General features: G+C 43.8%; 1 long non-coding RNA gene across 1 annotated transcript in view; it reads right to left on the bottom strand.

Annotated features, from left to right (window-relative positions):
• Nucleotides 1-231: 231 nt before the first annotated feature.
• LOC128693897 (uncharacterized) overlaps nucleotides 232-18,701 on the bottom strand; it is a 33,726-nt gene continuing 15,256 nt past the window's right edge. The window contains exon 2 of the long non-coding RNA XR_011392704.1: nucleotides 232-596. This is a non-coding gene — a long non-coding RNA (uncharacterized lncRNA). The remainder of the gene's footprint in view (nucleotides 597-18,701) is intronic.

Here is an 18,701-nt window from a genome sequence, read left to right as displayed (position 1 = left end):
TGTTTGGTGTGCTATCTTCACTCACGATCAGCTGCTCGTGAAGCTGGTACACCCAATATCTCTCCAATATTTTTTTAAAAGATTGACCAATATGATATATGTAATATGGCACTCCGTTCTTAGACTAGCTCACCTGACCTCTAGCTGTACATACACTTGTTACATTGTCTTTGATCTAGGAAGGTATAAAGGACCCAGGAGAAACGTTTCCTCAATAAATATATTGAAATATACTTACGTTTCTTTATTTACTTATTGGTGGATGCCTAAAACAATCCCATAACTCTCAAGTTAGTGGTGAGCACCACTAAAAATATTATTAATTTCGTGTGGATGGAGGTTGAGTACCATAGAAAGTGTTGCAGCGTGAGTGTTCTAGTCAGGTAGCACAATAAGTTTCGCAGCGTCAGTGTTCTTGTCGGGTAGCACAGCAAGTGGCGCATCATCAGTGTTCTTGGGTAACATTTTAAGTGTTGTGGTGTAGTCATCATCATCATCATCATCGCGCTTATTGAATCTCCGCCACAACCAGTGATAGAATCGTGCACAAGTTGGATTGACAACGTTGTCGTCTAGAGCTTTTGGGCTGAGGGGACCTGTGAAAATTTTAATGCAAGTAAGATTTCATAGTCATTTTTGACAATAAATCGGCCTCTGAATTAATGATTTGAAAAGAACTGGCTTGTTGATTAGTGTGCTAGATTTAAATCCTGTCGACTGCACCATGGTCATTTAGGTTACAATATTCCTGAACATGACTCAGCAAAACTTAAACACTATAATAACGTTTATTTCGGTTGCTTCGCGAACCGAGGAAGGTATCCCCATATTTCATACCTCCAGCTCTCTCTACCTTAAAGCAAGTATAAGAATTTAGACAGAGTGCTACAGAAGTTTCTAATTTATCACATGATTAGTAAGATCTCAGTTCCTTCAATAAAATTACAAATTAGAGCATATACAGCCAAGAAAAAAAAAAAACTTTACATTGCGAAAACCCAGTTTTGAAACCAAGCTGAAGAGGCATACTCTCTTTATCTCAAAAAGACCAGCATTTTAAAAACAACAGAATAATAAGTTTGAAGCAGCTCGGAATTTCATGACAGGAAAATAAGTATTTCAGTTTTTCCCAACTTTTGTAATGAAAGAAGACAAACTGGGGCCTCCACAGGCCAAATTATTTCCAAACTTTTCTCTAAGTAAGACTGACCAGAGTTTAGGGTTTAAATGTAAGTAATTAAGCTTTCCTAAAGCGTTAGGTACATATTATGCAAATTTTACAATTGTCTTGAGGGTACACAGATGTTACGTGTGCATAAAAGCACATTAGATAGACTTAACAGAATCCAGTTTGATTAACATAATTTGGAAATTTAACTTTCACTACCTAAAATGAAAGCGAAGTTTCCGTTGAGAAAAAAAAACCAACCATCACCATTAACAATTTAAAGGTAACTTGAAGAGGCAGTCTCCAGTTACTGCCCAGAATCCATCAAAATGTGCACCTATAACTCGAAATGCAAATAACACATCATCCATTTAATTAGACGTATCAGCCACTAAGATTTATTTTAATCAGATAATTATTAAGCAGTATTAATACAGCACTTGTGGAATGGAAGGCGATCAGAGTTCATCCAAAGAAGAGAAACAATCACTCCTCTACCTTCGATATTAATGATATATTGGAAAAAAAAGTTATGTAGGTAACATAAAATTTAGATATACAGAAATTTTGAAGAGTGGATGGAGGGAGTATGGACGAAGTTGATGTATTTTGTTATTTGAAAGTTCACTCTTTGATGGATTGATGAAAGTAGAAATGAACCATAGACTTGATGAGCACATAATATAATACTTAGGATAAAGTAAATTTTCAACAATTTCAACAAATTTACTAGTTTTCACTTTCATATAATTGTTTTTCTCACAAAGGAAAAGTGACTCAGCGAAGAAAACTGCAATTCTTATTTTCACCTCTAAAACCTACGTCCAGGTAACCTATTTTCCTGAACACCTTCAGTGATTTTAACCATCCTGGAACGTCAACAATACGTCATATCCCATTAAACCACCACTACTTAAAACCTCCTTTCCATCCAATCTAATTAACACATATTCTAAATATCTTATTTCCTTCTTTTCTTTCTTTCTACATGATAAAACCATCTCAACACCCACTCTTTCGCAACTTAATTTATTTCCTACCCAATTTTGCACTCTTACCAAATGTCCTTTGTGTCAGTATTCCTCTGTGCTGTAATATTTAAGAGTCATGGATCACGTCCATATGTGAAGACTACTATAAACTGATGTATTTTACAGTGACATCAATTGCCAGACTTCATATTGTGAAACACATATATGTGATTCACACCGTGGGAGCTGTTTTAAGTACTAACACCTCCACACACTTAACATTATAACACATATATGTGATACACACCGTGGGAGCTGTTTTAAGTACTAACACCTCCACACACTTAACATTATAACACATATATGTGATACACACCGTGGGAACTGTTTTAAGTACTAACACCTCCACACACTTAACATTATAACACATATATGTGATACACACCGTGGGAGCTGTTTTAAGTACTAACACCTCCACACACTTAACATTATAACACATATATGTGATACACACCGTGGGAGCTGTTTTAAGTACTAACACCTCGACACACTTAACATTATAACACATATATGTGATACACACCGTGTTAGTTGTTTTAAGTACTAACACCTCGACACACTTAACATTATCATTTTTGTCTTACATTTTTTGAGAGCTAAAATGTTTGCAGTCACCAAGCCTAATATTTTAAAATAATATTGATAATTATTGTTTTTATAGCATATAACTTTCTCGGTATTTTCATAATGAGATCTTTGTGGAACATTCTTTTATCTATAATTTTCCCTTGATTCCTCTATCTGGATCCAATATAGTTTAAAAATATATATTCAACATGTCTCTTGTAATCACTTTCTTTTATTCTCATTAGAGTGCATATTTCTTCCCTCATTTCAATCATCTAGTTAACAATCCATTTTCTTAAGTTATCCAAGTCTTCTTGTACAGGTATTCAATAATTATTGTAAGGATATTGAACAAGATTACAACATATTTTCAAAAATTTAATATACTTTTCAAAAAAATTCTAGTCAGAAAAGCAAATCAATTTTAAAATGTTGCATATTTTTTATAATTCGTGTGGGATCATTTCAACATTTTCTTGCTGTTATTCAACTTGATATTCTAATTTGATGTTTTCTTTCATGGTGAACTGAATCCATATTTTTTGCTAATTTAAATAAAGGTGATCTGCCTAACTATTTCTTCAATGATCTCCATCATTATTGCAACAGAAAATTTAAATATGTTGTTATAAATCAGGTTTTTGAAGTTTTAGTAAATCTGACAAATTAATTAAATACAAATTAAACCTCAGTAAGTGCATGTTCTTGTGTGTGTGTGTGTGTGTGTGTGTGTGTGTGTGTGTGTGTGTGTGTGTGTGTGTGTGTGTGTGTACTCACCAAGTTGAAGTTGCAGGGGTCGAGTCCAAGCTCCTGGCCCCGCCTCTTCACTGGTCGCTACTAGGTCACTCTCCCTGAACCGTGAGCTTTATCATACCTCTGCTTAAAGCTATGTATGGATCCTGCCTCCACTACATCGCTTACCAAACTATTCCACTTACTGACTACTCTGTGGCTGAAGAAATACTTCCTAACATCCCTGTGATTCATCTGTGTTTTCAACTTCCAACTGTGTCACCTTGTTGCTGTGTCCCATCTCTGGAACATCCTGTCTTTGTCCACCTCGTCAGTTCCTCTCAGTATTTTGTATGTCGTTATCATGTCCCTCATATCTCTCCTGTCCTCCAGTGTCGTCAGGTTGATTTCCCTTAATTTCTCCTGGTAGGATATACCTCTTAGCTCTGGGACTAGTCTTGTTGCAAACCTTTGTACTTTCTCTAGTTTCTTTACGTGCTTGGCTAGGTGTGGGTTCTAAACTGGTGCCGCATACTCCAATATAGGCCTAACGTACACTGTGTACAGGGTCCTGAATGATTCCTTATTAAGATGTCGGAATGCTGTTCTGAGGTTTGCTAGGCGCCCAATGCTGCAGCAGTTATTTGGTTGATGTGCGCTTCACGAGATGTGCCTGGTATTATAATAGCCCCAAGATCTTTCTCCTTGAGTGAAGTTTGTAGTCTCTGGCCCCCTAGACTGTATTCTGTCTGCGGTCTTCTTTGCCCTTCTCCAATCTTCATGACTTTGCACTTAGTTGGGTTGAACTCCAGGAGCCAATTGCTGGACCAGGTCTGCAGCATGTCCAGATCCCTTTGTAGTTCTGCCTGGTCTTCGATCGAATGAACTCTTCTCATCAACTTCACGTCATCTGCAAACAGGGACACTTCGGAGATTATTCCTTCCGTCATGTCGTTCACAAATACCAGAAACAGCACTGGTCCTAGGACTGACCCCTGTGTGACCCCGCTGGTCACAGGTGCCCACTCTGACACCTCGCCACGTACCATGACTGGCTGCTGTCTTCCTGACAAATATTCCCTGATCCATTGTAATGCCTTCCCTGTTATCCCTGCTTGGTCATCCAGTTTTTGCATTAATCTCTTGTGAGGAACTCTGTCAAACGCCTTCTTGCAGTCCAAGAAAATGCAATCCACCCACCCCTCTCTCTCTTGTCTTACTGCTGTCACCAAGTCATAGAACTCCAGTAAGTTTGTGACATAGGATTTCCCATCCCTGAAACCATGTTGGCTGCTGTTGATGAGAACATTCCTTTCTAGATGTTCCACCACTCTTCTCCTGATAATCTTCTCCATGACTTTGCATACTATACATGTCAGTGACACTGGTGTGTAGTTTAGTGCTTCATGTCTGTCTCCTTTTTTAAAGACTGGGACTACATTTGGTGTATTCCATACCTCAGGCAATCTCCCTGTTTCGATAGATGTATTGAAAATTGTTGTTAGGGGTACACATAGTGCCTCTGCTCCCTCTCTCAGACCCCATGGAGAGATGGTATCCGGCCCTATTGCCTTTGAGGTATCTAGCTCACTCAGAAGCCTCTTCACTGCTTCCTCGGTTGTGTGTACTGTGTCTAGCACTTGGTGATGTACCCCACCTCTCCGTCTTTCTGGAGCCCCTTCTGTCTCCTCTGTGAACACTTCCTTGAATCTCTTGTTGAGTTCCTCACATACTTCACCGTCATTTCTTGTTGTCTCTCCTCCTTCCTTCCTTAGCCTGATTACCTGGTCCTTGACTGTTGTTTTCCTCCTGATGTGGCTGTATAACAGCTTCGGGTCAGATTTGGCTTTTGCTGCTATGTCGTTTTCATATTGTCGGTGGACCTCCCTTCTTGTCTGTGTATATTCATTTCTGGCTCTACGACTGCTCTCCTTATTCTCTTGGGTCCTTTGCCTTCTATATTTCTTCCATTTCCTAGCACACTTTGGGTGAACCATGGGCTCATCCTGGCTTTTTCATTATTCCTGTTACCCTTGGGTACAAACCTCTCCTCAGCCTCCTTGCACATGGTAGTTACATATTCCATCATCTCATTAACTGGCTTCCCTGCCAGTTCTCTGTCCCACTGAACCCCGTTCAGGAAGTTCCTCATTCCCATATAGTCGCCTTTCTTGTAGTTTGGCTTCATTCACCCTGGCCTTCCTGCTTCCCCCTTCGAAGCTTAAAACCACATGATCGCTGGCTCCAAGGGGTCTTTCATATGTGATGTCTTCAATATCTGCACTAAAGATGAATACTAGGTCCAGTCTTGCTGGTTCATCCTCTCCTCTCTCTCTTGTAGTGTCCCTTACTTGTTGGTACATGAAGTTTTCCAGTACCACCTCCATCTTAGCCCTCCATGTATCTTGGCCCCCATGTGGCTCCAAGTTCTCCCAATCAATTTCCTTGTGGTTAAGGAAGCTTTGCCCTGCATGCATGAGCTCTTCTGGCCAGAGCAGCCAGTGTGCCTTGCCTTGGCCTCCTGCTGTTCTGTGGTGGGTTATACATCACTGCAATTACCACTTTGGGACCTCCAGAGTGAAGCGTTCCTGCTATTTAATCACTTGCTTCTCCTCTGTCTCCTCTCTCCAGCTCATCAAAATTCCACTCCTCCCACTTATTTGTTATTCCATCGGCGTTTGTGTACCAAGCCTTCAGTTTCCTCTCCAACACTTTGGTTTGGGGGGCCTGTGAGGTTGGGAGACCTGGTAGCATACTGTGGGAGTTGGGTGGAAGCTGTGAGTAGGGATTGTAGATTGTAGTGTTGAGATGGTGTGATAGGTTGTGGGGTTCTGAGGATGGTTCTGTGTGTGCTTGCCCTTGCTGCTCTGTCCTGCTCTGATTGACCTCTGCTGGTTCCATCCTTGTCTCCTTTCCTAGCTCCTTTCGCTTTCTTGTCCTCTCCCTCAGCTGCTGTCATTCTGTTTGTGTTCTGTCTCTGTCTAGGAACACCCTCTTGTACTCTTCCGAGTACTTCAACCGTAGTTTCCCTTGGAGGATTCTGTTCCGCACTGTTTCTGTTCTGAGAATCAACTTGATTGGTCGTTTTCTCCTTCAAGTACCCCCCTATTCTCTGAAAATTTACAATCTCGTCCATGTCTCACCTATTTCTGTGATGATGTCCTCAATCTCCTTTCTTGCTGCCTGCCATCTCTCAGTGTGTGTCCTTTCCTCTCCTGAAGCCCATGGATAAACACTGATTTTGCCCTTTCCTCCTCCCATTGCCTCTCCCTCTGTGACTCTGGTTTCTGTCTGCACATCATTTTCTCCCTTGTTTTTTCCAGTGGCTCTTGGTAGCATGGTTGTGCCTCTGCATTTGACGTATGACCCTTTCCATCTGAACCCAGATGCTCTCCCCTTTCACTCCTTGGCCCTTCTTGGCAGGCTATGACCTTAGCATAATTTGTATCTCCTTCCTTCCTGTTCTGCCTCTCAGCTTCATATGCTGTGTCTTCTCTGGTCAATGCCCCTGTAACTTGCTTCAGCCTGTTTACCTCATCTTCTAGGACCCGTATCCTGGCTACTGCAGTTTCGACTTGTGCCTCCCAATTCTTCTTCTTCTCCAACCTCTTTTCTAATTTCACAGAAAGCTCTGTCTCCATTTTTTCAGAAAGTTCTCCTAATTTTCTCTCCCACTCTTGTTCCATCCTTTTCCACTTCTCCATCCACTCCTCCCTACCAGAACCATTCCCATCTGATCCATAGTTCCTTCCACTACCCACCATTTTTTTTCTTTTTTTTCCCTTATTTTATTTTTTTTTTTTTTGAAAGAGAAAAGAGAGAGAGAGAGAGAGAGAGAGAAGGGAAAGGTAGGAGGAGAGAGAGAGGGGGGGAGTGAGAAGGGAAAAGGGGGGAGGCAGAGAGTGAGAGAGAGAGAGGGAAAGAGAGAGAAGGGAGAGAGAGAGAGAGGGGGGAGTGAGAAGGGAAAAGGGGGGAGAGAGAGAGAGAGCTGTGGGCCCAGACAAGTTGAGCCCAAGATTGCTGAGAAGACATGCAGACCAGCTAGCAGCACCTCTAACTCACATCTTTCAGCACTGCCTAGTACAGTGTAAATGGCCCTCTCTATGGAAAGAGGCAAATGTAGTCCCTGTTCACAAAAAGAAGAGCAGAGCAGAAATCAGCAACTACAGACCAGTGTCACTCCTGTCAATCACTGGTAAGATCCTTGAAACAATAATCTCAAGACAAATGACAGAGTTTTTTGACTACCACTCACTACTTTGTGATCGTCAATATGGCTTCAGGAAAGGTTACTCTGTTGCTGATCTGTTGTTAAACCTCTCCACTAAGTGGCACCAGTCACCGGATGAATCCAAAGTCAACTGTGTGGTAGCACTAGACATTGCTGGCGCTTTCGACCGGGTGTGGCACCAGGGCCTCTTAGCAAAACTTCAAGCACTGGGAATTGCAGGCTCTATGCTATGTCTCCTCAGTGATTACCTTCATGGCAGATCTGTAAGTGTAGTTCTCAATGGAATGGAATCAGCAAGACATCCTATTGGGGCAAGTGTTCCACAAGGAAGCGTGCTGGGACCATTGTTATGGAATGTCTACTTCAACGACCTTCTTCATCTCATCCCAGAATCACTTGCATATGCAGACGACTGTACACTGACATTCACTTATCCAAGAGAAGAAATGCCAGCTGCTCTAAGCTACATCAATCACCAGCTGAGAGCTATATCAGCTTGGGGAAATAGATGGTAAGTAACATTTGCACCTGAGAAAATGCAGATGATGATCGTCTCTTGGCACCATGATGGTAATGCTGGTGCAGTAGTAAGGATGAATGGGAGGGTGTTGGCACCTGGAAAAGAAGTTGATATCCTTGGGGTGAAATTTGACTCCAAACTAACCATGAAGAACCATGTTGTAAATCTTGCAAACAAGGCAGCCAGGAAGCTTACAGCACTTCGCTGTATCTCGCATTTGCTTGACAGTAGGAGTTGCAAGATTCTGTACGAGGCACAAGTACGCTCACACCTTGAGTATGCCCCACTTTCTTGGTTTGCCTCCCCCCCTCTCATCTGCGACTGCTTGACAGAGTAGAGAACAGAGCAAGACGTCTCATCTCTCGCCTGGACCCATCCTGGATAGATCTGTCATTTCAGCAGAGCCTTCAACATAGGAGGGATGTGGGTGGCCTTACTGTTATGTACAAGGCCAATATTGTCAAAGTACCACACTTGGATCCACTTCGAGGACAGCGTGAAACAAGCTTTCATGCCACAAGATGGGCAGAAAGCAGCAACTTCACTCTGGCTGTAAACTTCTCCAGAACTTCACTTCATCTGAGATCCTATATACCCAGGATGACTCAAGTATGGAACACATTCGTACAGCATAATGATGTCAACGAGATAAAGTCAGTTGATCAAATGAAAATGCTGGCCCACAGATGGCTCCAACTTCATCCTGTTCCCTACTTGTATGTCTCATAACAATAAAAATGCTTTCAAATGAGCTGATGTAGGTAACAGCTCTTAGCTTGCCAATAAAGTTAGGAATCCTTAACCTGTAAATAGCTTGTCAATGAAGCTAGGGATCCTTAACCTTGTCAAACCCTGTGTAAAAAAAAGAGAGAGAGAGAGAGAGAGAGAGAGAGAGAGAGAGAGAGAGAGAGAGAGAGAGAGAGAGAGGAGAGAAGAGAGAGAAGAGAGGAGGCAAAGAGAGGGGAGAGAGAGGTGGAGAGACTGGGGAGAAGGGGGAAAGAGGGGAGAGATGGAAGAGAGAGAGGGAAGAGAAAGGAGACCGGGAGAGAGAGGGGAGAGAAAGGAGAGGGGGAGAGAGAGGGGAGAGAGAGATGGGAAATGGGAGAGGGGAGAGATAGGTAGAGATAGGTAGTGAGAGAGATAGGTAGTGAGAGAGAAAGGTAGTGAGAGAGATAGGTATTGAGAGAGAGAGAGAGAGAGAGAGAGAGAGAGAGAGAGAGAGAGAGAGAGAGAGAGAGAGAGAGAGAGAAAGGGATAGTGGACAGTGGAATGTTAGAGGGAGGGTTATCAGGTCAGTTTACAGGAAGGTGTGAAATCCTGTGTATGTATGTGTGTGTGTGCGCATGTGTACTACAGCTTTTACAAGTGCCTGACCACTTTTTCCTGTGTGTGTGTGTGTACGTGTGTGTGCCCCCCCCCACTTCTAAGTACTTATACTGTTAATAAATACCAGTAGCAATACCAGTAATTCTAAAACTTACCAATAGTAATTCTAGCACTTATCAATTCTACTTATAAGATGCGGAAAGTAACAAGGTTGTAAAATTTAGCTTGTCTCAGCTTCTAGGAGTGTGTGACGTTATCCCTCGCTAGTCTGCTCTACTCCTCACACTCTCGTCAACACTATCTTCACCTTACCTATGCTATTTCTACTCTAATTCTGGTAATAGCTTGCAGGAGTGAGTGACCAGTATCTAACAGTGATGCTAGACCAGAATCCAGAAATCGACTTGCAACAACAATACGTGAGCAAAACTTGTGCTGGCAGCAGTGCGATGACAAGTTGTCAGATGCTGATGACGTAGTCGTCGTACAAAGGCCTTCAATCACTATTTTAAAAATCTTTCACTCCTGATGTTTAAACCATATATGCTCATACATCCCGCGTTCCTCAAGTGATTTTACTTTTCACTTATGATAGAATATACTTCACATTCGGTTGTTACACTTTATATGTATAATGGCACACAACTCTTGTGACATCACTGCTTCAGCAGGCCTACTAATGCCGCCTTCCCTTGTTATATATTTTATTTTTCCTTTCTCCTTTTGCTTATTAACTTTTTCACTCTCACTGGATGGTGCCCCACATTTCACTTGTTAACCAATCTCTCGTAATTCTTGAACACCCGCTTCCACACTCACTTTGATCTTTGTATATTTGAATCTGTGTGGCAACAGGTGCCTACTAGGCCCCTAACGGTTTGGCACTTTGAAATATTAATGATTTCAGGCTTCCTCTCGACTTTTTTTAACTAATAACTTTGGTTATCACTAATAGGATTGTTCACTGACGTTCTCACAACCACTGATTACTGCTAGCAGTTACTGTGTATGTGTGTACTCACCTAGTTGTACTCACCTAGTTGAGGTTGCGGGGGTCGAGTCCGAGCTCCTGGCCCCGCCTCTTCACTGATCGCTACTAGGTCACTCTCCCTGAGCCGTGAGCTTTATCATACCTCTGCTTAAAGCTATGTATGGATCCTGCCTCCACTACATCGCTTCCCAAACTATTCCACTTACTGACTACTCTGTGGCTGAAGAAATACTTCCTAACATCCCTGTGATTCATCTGTGTCTTCAGCTTCCAACTGTGTCCCCTTGTTACTGTGTCCAATCTCTGGAACATCCTGTCTTTGTCCACCTTGTGTGTGTGTGTGTGTGTGTGTGTGTGTGTGTGTGTGTGTACTCACCTAGTTGTACTCACCTAGTTGAGGTTGCGGGGGTCGAGTCCGAGCTCCTGGCCCCGCCTCTTCACTGATCGCTACTAGGTCACTCTCCCTGAGCCGTGAGCTTTATCATACCTCTGCTTAAAGCTATGTATGGATCCTGCCTCCACTACATCATTTCCCAAACTATTCCACTTACTGACTACTCTGTGGCTGAAGAAATACTTCCTAACATCCCTGTGATTCATCTGTGTCTTCAGCTTCCAACTGTGTCCCCTTGTTACTGTGTCCAATCTCTGGAACATCCTGTCTTTGTCCACCTTGTCAATTCCTCTCAGTATTTTGTATGTCGTTATCATGTCCCCCCTATCTCTCCTGTCCTCCAGTGTCGTCAGGTTGATTTCCCTTAACCTCTCCTCGTAGGACATACCTCTTAGCTCTGGGACTAGTCTTGTTGCAAACCTTTGCACTTTCTCTAGTTTCTTTACGTGCTTGGCTAGGTGTGGGTTCCAAACTGGTGCCGCATACTCCAATATGGGCCTAACGTACACGGTGTACAGGGTCCTGAATGATTCCTTATTAAGATGTCGGAATGCTGTTCTGAGGTTTGCTAGGCGCCCATATGCTGCAGCAGTTATTTGGTTGATGTGCGCTTCAGGAGATGTGCCTGGTGTTATACTCACCCCAACATCTTTTTCCTTGAGTGAGGTTTGTAGTCTCTGGCCCCCTAGACTGTACTCCGTCTGCGGTCTTCTTTGCCCTTCCCCAATCTTCATGAGTTTGCACTTGGTGGGATTGAACTCCAGGAGCCAATTGCTGGACCAGGTCTGCAGCCTCTCCAGATCCCTTTGTAGTTCTGCCTGGTCTTCGATCGAGTGAATTCTTCTCATCAACTTCACGTCATCTGCAAACAGGGACACCTCAGAGTCTATTCCTTCCGTCATGTCGTTCACAAATACCAGAAACAGCACTGGTCCTAGGACTGACCCCTGTGGGACCCCGCTGGTCACAGGTGCCCACTCTGACACCTCGCCACGTACCATAACTCGCTGCTGTCTTCCTGTCAAGTATTCCCTGATCCATTGTAGTGCCTTCCCTGTTATCCCTGCTTGGTCCTCCAGTTTCAAACGCCTTCTTGCAGTCCAAGAAAATGTGTGTGTGTGTGTGTGTGTGTGTGTGTGTGTGTGTGTGTGTGTGTGTGTGTGTGTGTGCATGTGTGTGTGCATGTGTGTGTGTTTGTGTGTGTGTGTGTGTGTGTGTGTGTGTGTGTGTGTGTGTGTGTGTGTGTGTGTGTGTGTGTGTGTGTGTGTGTGTATGTGTGTGTGTGTGTGTGCACTCGCCTAATTGTACTCACCTAATTGTAGTTACAGGGGTCGAGACTCAGCTCCTGGCCCTGCCTCTTCACTGAACGCCACTAGGTCCTCTCTCTCCCTGTTCCATGAGCTTTATCATAACTCGTCTTAAAGCTATGTATGGTTCCTGTCTCCACTACATCGCTCGCCAGACTGTTCTACTTCCTGTATGTGTGTTTGTGTACTCACCTAGTTGTACTCACCTAGTTGAGGTTACGGGGGTCGAGTCCGAGCTCCTGACCCCGCCTCTTCACTGATCGCTACTAGGTCACTCTCCCTGAGCCGTGAGCTTTATCATACCTCTGCTTAAAGCTATGTATGGATCCTGCCTCCACTACATCGCTTCCCAAACTATTCCACTTACTGACTACTCTGTGGCTGAAGAAATACTTCCTAACATCCCTGTGATTCATCTGTGTCTTCAGCTTCCAACTGTGTCCCCTTGTTACTGTGTCCAATCTCTGGAACATCCTGTCTTTGTCCACCTTGTGTGTGTGTGTGTGTGTGTGTGTGTATGTGTGTGGTGTACTTACCTAGTTGTACTCACCTAGTTGAGGTTGCAGGGGTCGAGTCCAAGCTCCATGCCCTGCCTCTTCACTGATCGCTAATAGGTCACTCTCCCTGAACCATGAGCTTTATCATACCTCTGCTTAAAGCTATGTATGGATTCTGCCTCCACTACATCGCTTCCCAAACTATTCCACTTCCTGACTACTCTGTGGTTGAAGAAATACTTCCTAACATCCCTGTGATTCATCTGTGTCTTCAACTTCCAACTGTGTCCCCTTGTTGCTGTGTCCCATCTCTGGAACATCCTGTCTTTGTCCACCTTGTCAATTCCTCTCAGTATTTTGTATGTCGTTATCATATCCTCCCTATCTCTCCTGTCCTCCGGTGTCGTCTGGTTGATTTCCATTAACCTCTCCTCGTAGGACATACCTCTTAGCTCTGGGACTAGTCTTGTTGCAAACCTTTGTACTTTCTCTAGTTTCTTTACGTGCTTGGCTAGTTGTGGGTTCCAGACTGGTGCCGCATACTCCAATAAGGGCCTAACGTACACGGTGTACAGAGTCCTGAACGATTCCTTATTAAGATGTCGGAATGCTGTTCTGAGGTTTGCTAGGCGCCCATATGCTGCAGCAGTTATTTGGTTGATGTGCGCTTCAGGAGATGTGCCTGGTGTTATATTCACCCCAAGATTTTTCTCCTTGAGTGAGGTTTGTAGTCTCTGGCCCCCTAGAGTGTACTCCGTTTGCGGTCTTCTTTGCCCTTCCCCAATCTTCATGACTTTATACTTGGTGGGGTTTAACTCCAGGAGCCAATTGCTGGACCAGGTCTGCAGCCTGTCCAGATCCCTTTGTAGTTCTGCCTGGTCTTCGATCGAATGAATTCTTCTAATCAACTTCAAGTCATCTGCAAACAGGGACACTTCGGAGTCTATTCCTTCCGTCATGTCGTTCACAAATACCAGAAACAGCACTGGTCCTAGGACTGACCCATGTGGGACCCCACTGGTCACAGGTGCCCACTCTGACACCTCGCCACGTACCATGACTGGCTGCTGTCTTCCTTACAAGTATTCCCTGATCCATTGTAGTGCCTTCCCTGTTATCCCTGCTTGGTCCTCCAGTTTTTGAACTAATCTCTTGTGTGGAACTGTGTCAAACGCCTTCTTGCAGTTCAAGAAAATGCGTGTGTGTGTGTATGTGTGTGTGTGTGTGTGTGTGTGTGTGTGTGTGTGTGTATGTGTGTGTGTGTGTGTGTGTGTGTGTGTGTGTGTGTGTGCACTCACCTAATTGTACTCACCTAATTGTAGTTACAGGGGTCGAGACTCAGCTCCTGGCCCTGCCTCTTCACTGAACGCCACTAGGTCCTCTCTCTCTCCCTGCTTCATGAGTTATGTATGGTTCCTGTCTCCACTACATCGCTCGCCAGACTGTTCTACTTCCTGTATGTGTGTGTGTGTGTGTATGTGTGTTTGTGTGTGTGTGTGTGTGTGTGTGTGTGTGTGTGTATGTGTGTGTGTGTGTGTGTGTGTGAGTGTGTGTATGTGTGTGTACTCACCTATTTGTACTCACCTATATGTGGTTGCAGGGGTCGAGTTATAGCTCCTGGCCCCGCCTCTTTACTGGTCGATACTAATTCACTCTCTCCCTGCTCCATGATCTTTGTCGTACCTCTTCTTAAAGCTATTTATGGAACTTGCTACCACTACTTCACTCTCCAGATTATTCCAATTCCTGACAACTCTAAGACTAAAGAAATTCCTCTTAACATCCCTATGACTCATCTGGGTTTTCAGCTTCCAATTATGTCCCCTTGTTTCTGTTTTCCATCTCTGAAACATTCGATCCCTGTCCACCTTGTCAATGCCTCTCAGTATTCTATACGTTGTTAACATGTCCCCTCTATCCCTCCTATCCTCTAGTGTCATCAGGTTGAGTTCCCTTAACCTCTCCTCATAAGACATACCCCTCAGTTCCGGGACTATTCGTGTTACAAATTTTTGTACTTTCTCCAATTTCGTTACGTGTTTGACTAAGTGAGGGTTCCATACTGGCTCTGCATATTCCAGTATAGGCCTTACGTACACGGTGTACAATGTCGTGAATGACTCCTTACTCAGATGTCTAAACGCCAATCTCAGGTTTGCCAATCTCCCACATGTTGCAGCAGTTGTTTGATTGATGTGTGCCTCAGGGGACATGTTCATTACAATGCTTACCCCAAGATCCTTTTCTTTAAGTGACGTTCGCAGCTGTTGATTTCCTAACCTATACTCCGTCTGCGGCCTTTTGTGTCGTTCCCCAATCTTCATGACCTTACACTTACTGGGGTTAAACTTCAAGAGACATTTGTCGGACCATACTTGTAGTTTGTCCAGATCCCCTTGTAATCTTAACTGATCCTCTCCCACTTGTATTCTCCTCATCAGTTTCTCATCATCAGCGAACAGTGACACTTCTGAATCTATTCCTTCCACCATGTCATTCACGTATACAAGAAACAGCACCGGGCCTAGGACTGAACCTTGTGGAACCCCACTCGACGCATTCGCCCACTCCGACACTTCAGCACGTACCAGCACTAGTTGTTTCCATCCTGTCAGGTATTCCCTGATCCATTGCAGTATTTTCCCCGTTATTCCTGCCTGCTCCTCTAATTTTTGCACCAGTCTCTTGTGTGGTACTGTGTCAAAAGCCTTCTTGCAGTCTAAAAAGATGCAATCTACCCGTCCCTCTCTCTCCTGTCTTATTTCTGTTACTGTCATGTACGAGCCCAATCTTTTCAATATGTTCCACAACACTTCTCCTGATAATCTTTTCCATGACTTTACATACTATACAAGTCAGTGACACTGATCTGTAGTTTAACGCTGCCTGTCTGTCCCCTTTCTTAAAAATTGGAACTACATGTGCTGTCTTCCACGCCTCAGGCAACTGCCCAGTTTCGATAGATTTACTGAAGATTGCCGTTAGCGGCACACACACAGTTCCTCTGCCCCCTCTCTCAGTATCCATGGAGATATGTTATCTAGTCCCACCGCCTTTGAGGTATCTAGTTCGTCTAGCAGTTTCTTCACCTCTACCTTGGTTATGTGTATTGCGTCCAGCACCTGCTGGCGCACCCTACCCTCCTTCTTTCCTCAGCCTGATTACCTGGTCCTTGACTGTTGTTTTTCTCCTAATGTGACTGTATAACAACTTTGGTTCAGATTTGGTTTTTGGTGCTATGTCGTTCTCGTATTGCCTCGTATTGCCTGTGTGTGTATGTGTATGTGTGTACTCACCTAGTTGAGGTTGTGGGGGTCGAGTCCGAGCTCCTGGCCCCGTGTGTGTGTGTGTGTGTGTGTGTGTGTGTGTGTGTGTGTGTGTGTGTGTGTGTGTGTGTGTGTGTGTGTGTGTATCTGTCTGTCTGTCTGTCTTTGTGTGTGTGTGTGTGTGTGTGTCTGTGCCTGTGTGTGCGTGTGCGTCTGTATGTGCATATATCTGTGAGTCCGGGTGTGTCTGTGTGTGTCTCTGTGTGTGCGAGTGTGTGTGTGTGTGTGTGTGTGTGTGTGTGTACTCACCTAATTGTAGTTGCAGGGGTCGATTGATGGGTCCTGGCCCCGCCTCTTCACTGTTCGCTACTGGGTCAATATCCCTGAACCATGAGCTTTATCATACCTCTGCCTAAAGCTGTGTATGGATCCTACTTCCACTACATCGCTTCCCAAACTATTCCACTTCCTGACAACTCTGTGACTGAAGAAATACTTCCTAACATCCCTGTGATTCATCTGTCTTCAACTTCCAACTGTGTCCCCTTGTTGCTGTGTCCCATCTGTGTGTGTTTGTGTATGTGTGTGTGTGTGTGTGTGTGTGTGTGTGTGTGTGTGTGTGTGTGTGTGTGTGTGTGTGTACTCACCTAATTGTAGTTGCAGGGGTCGATTCATGGGTCCTGGCCCCAACTCTTCACTGGTCGCCACTAGGCCTTCTCATACCTCCACTACCTCGCTTTAGAGACTTCCACTTCCTGACAACTCTGTGACTAAAGAAATTCTTCCCAACATCCCTGTGACTCTTCTGAGTCTTCAACTTCCAATTGTGACCCTTTGTTGCTGTGTCCCATCTTTGGAATATCCTGCCTAAGTCCACCTTGTCATTCCTGTCCTCCACTGTCGTCAAGGTGTGAATATCGACTTCTTTATTTTTCAACCGATTACGTTCATTTTTGGTGTACTATTAGAAGCTTATATAAAACATCCTGTGCTGAAGTTTCAATCATATCGGCCAAAAAGTAAATGAAATATGCAAAATTTACGAAAAATTGCATTTGGCAGGTGAGTCCTTCTCAGTGGTACTTGGAAAAGTGGTTTTGACACTTGCTGCTGATAGAACACCTCTAATTCCATCATGAGATAGGTACCTTTTCTAAAATAAACCTTATCTTCATGCTAAAAAAAAATAAGTTTCATAACTTTTTTGTCATATTGGAAGATGTCGGTCTTGTTTCCCACATAAATCTAAAAATATTTGGGATAGTTCAGAAAGGAACGTATGGTCGTGTAAATCAATCATTCTCCTATGTTTGTTGTGAAAATCAAGTCAATTCATTCATAAATAAGGATGCATTCCCCCTAAATAGGTAAATAAGTTACTTTCGAGATATAGGCCGAAGCGCGCGGCACCCCCGCTGCCCGGGAAATAATTTTTTTCCCCGAAAAATTCGCTTTATTTTACACTTTTTCCGCGACCTACGAGTGTTTATTACAGTTAACCATTGTAAATCCGTTTTCTCTGATCACTGATGAGAGAGGGCGGACCCTCTCTTCACCTTCAGGGGAAATATCGATAGAAATTTTTTCCTTGGGGCGTCATATTATGCTAAATATTTTTTTTTATGGTGTACTTTTTATGTTTATATGCTATTATTATATTGCATTATGTCATAATAGATCAATTGTGATAGATAAATAAGCCTTATAATTGATATTAGCGTGGGTATGGAATATTTTGTTGGCTGGAGGTGTCGGCCATTTTATGCAATATACCCAGGGTACCTTGATTGGTTACTTGATCATATTAGCTCCACCCACTCTGGCATGATCTCAGATGGTGAATTTGTATTATATTAGACATAAAGATGTACGAAAACGATAAAAATAACACGGGGAAAAACGTAACAAAAACGTCAACAAAGCTGAGTCACCGCTTCTTGCGCACTATGTCGCGTCAGCGCTGTCACCATGCCTGTTATAAATGGCTGTAATTCCTTTTAGAAACATCGTACAAGGATAATAATTATACCAGAGTGTAGCCAGAAAGTTCAGCTATTTTTTGGTAACAATAACTCAATTTTTCATATTTTTTCGATTTTTTTTTGCATCCGCGCGCGTGAACCGGACTGGATCCTTAAGCTCTCCTCGTAGGACATGCCCCTTAACTCCAGGACTAGTCTCGTTGCAAACCTTAGCACTTTCTTTAGTTTCCTGGCGTACTTGGCGAGGTGTGGGTTCCCAACTGGAGATGCCCGTACATGATGTGTGCGCGTTTGTGTGTGTGTGTGTGTGTGTGTGTGTGTGTGTGTGTGTGTGTGTGTGTGTGTGTGTGTGTGTGTGTGTGTGTGTGTGTGTGAGTGTGTGTGTGCGTGTGTGTTTGCATGTATGAGCGTGTGTGTGTGTGTGTGTGTATTATCTGGAGTTTACCTGGAGGGGGTTTCGGGGGCCAACGCCCCCGCAGCTCGGTTTGAGACCAGGCCTCGTGGTGGATCAGGGTCTGATCAACCAAGCTGTTACTGCTAACTGCACGCAAAAGACGTACGAACCACAGCTCGGCTGGTCAGTTACTGACTTTAGGTGCTTGTTCAGTGCCTTCTTGAAGACAGCCAGGGGTCTGTTGGTAGTCTCCCTTATGTATGCTGGGAGGCCGTTGAACACTCTTGGGCCCCGG

The sequence above is a fragment of the Cherax quadricarinatus genome, chromosome 33, assembly GCF_038502225.1.
Source record: "Cherax quadricarinatus isolate ZL_2023a chromosome 33, ASM3850222v1, whole genome shotgun sequence".
Lineage (NCBI taxonomy): Eukaryota > Metazoa > Arthropoda > Malacostraca > Decapoda > Parastacidae > Cherax > Cherax quadricarinatus.
This window is presented reverse-complemented; position numbering and strand designations above follow the sequence as displayed.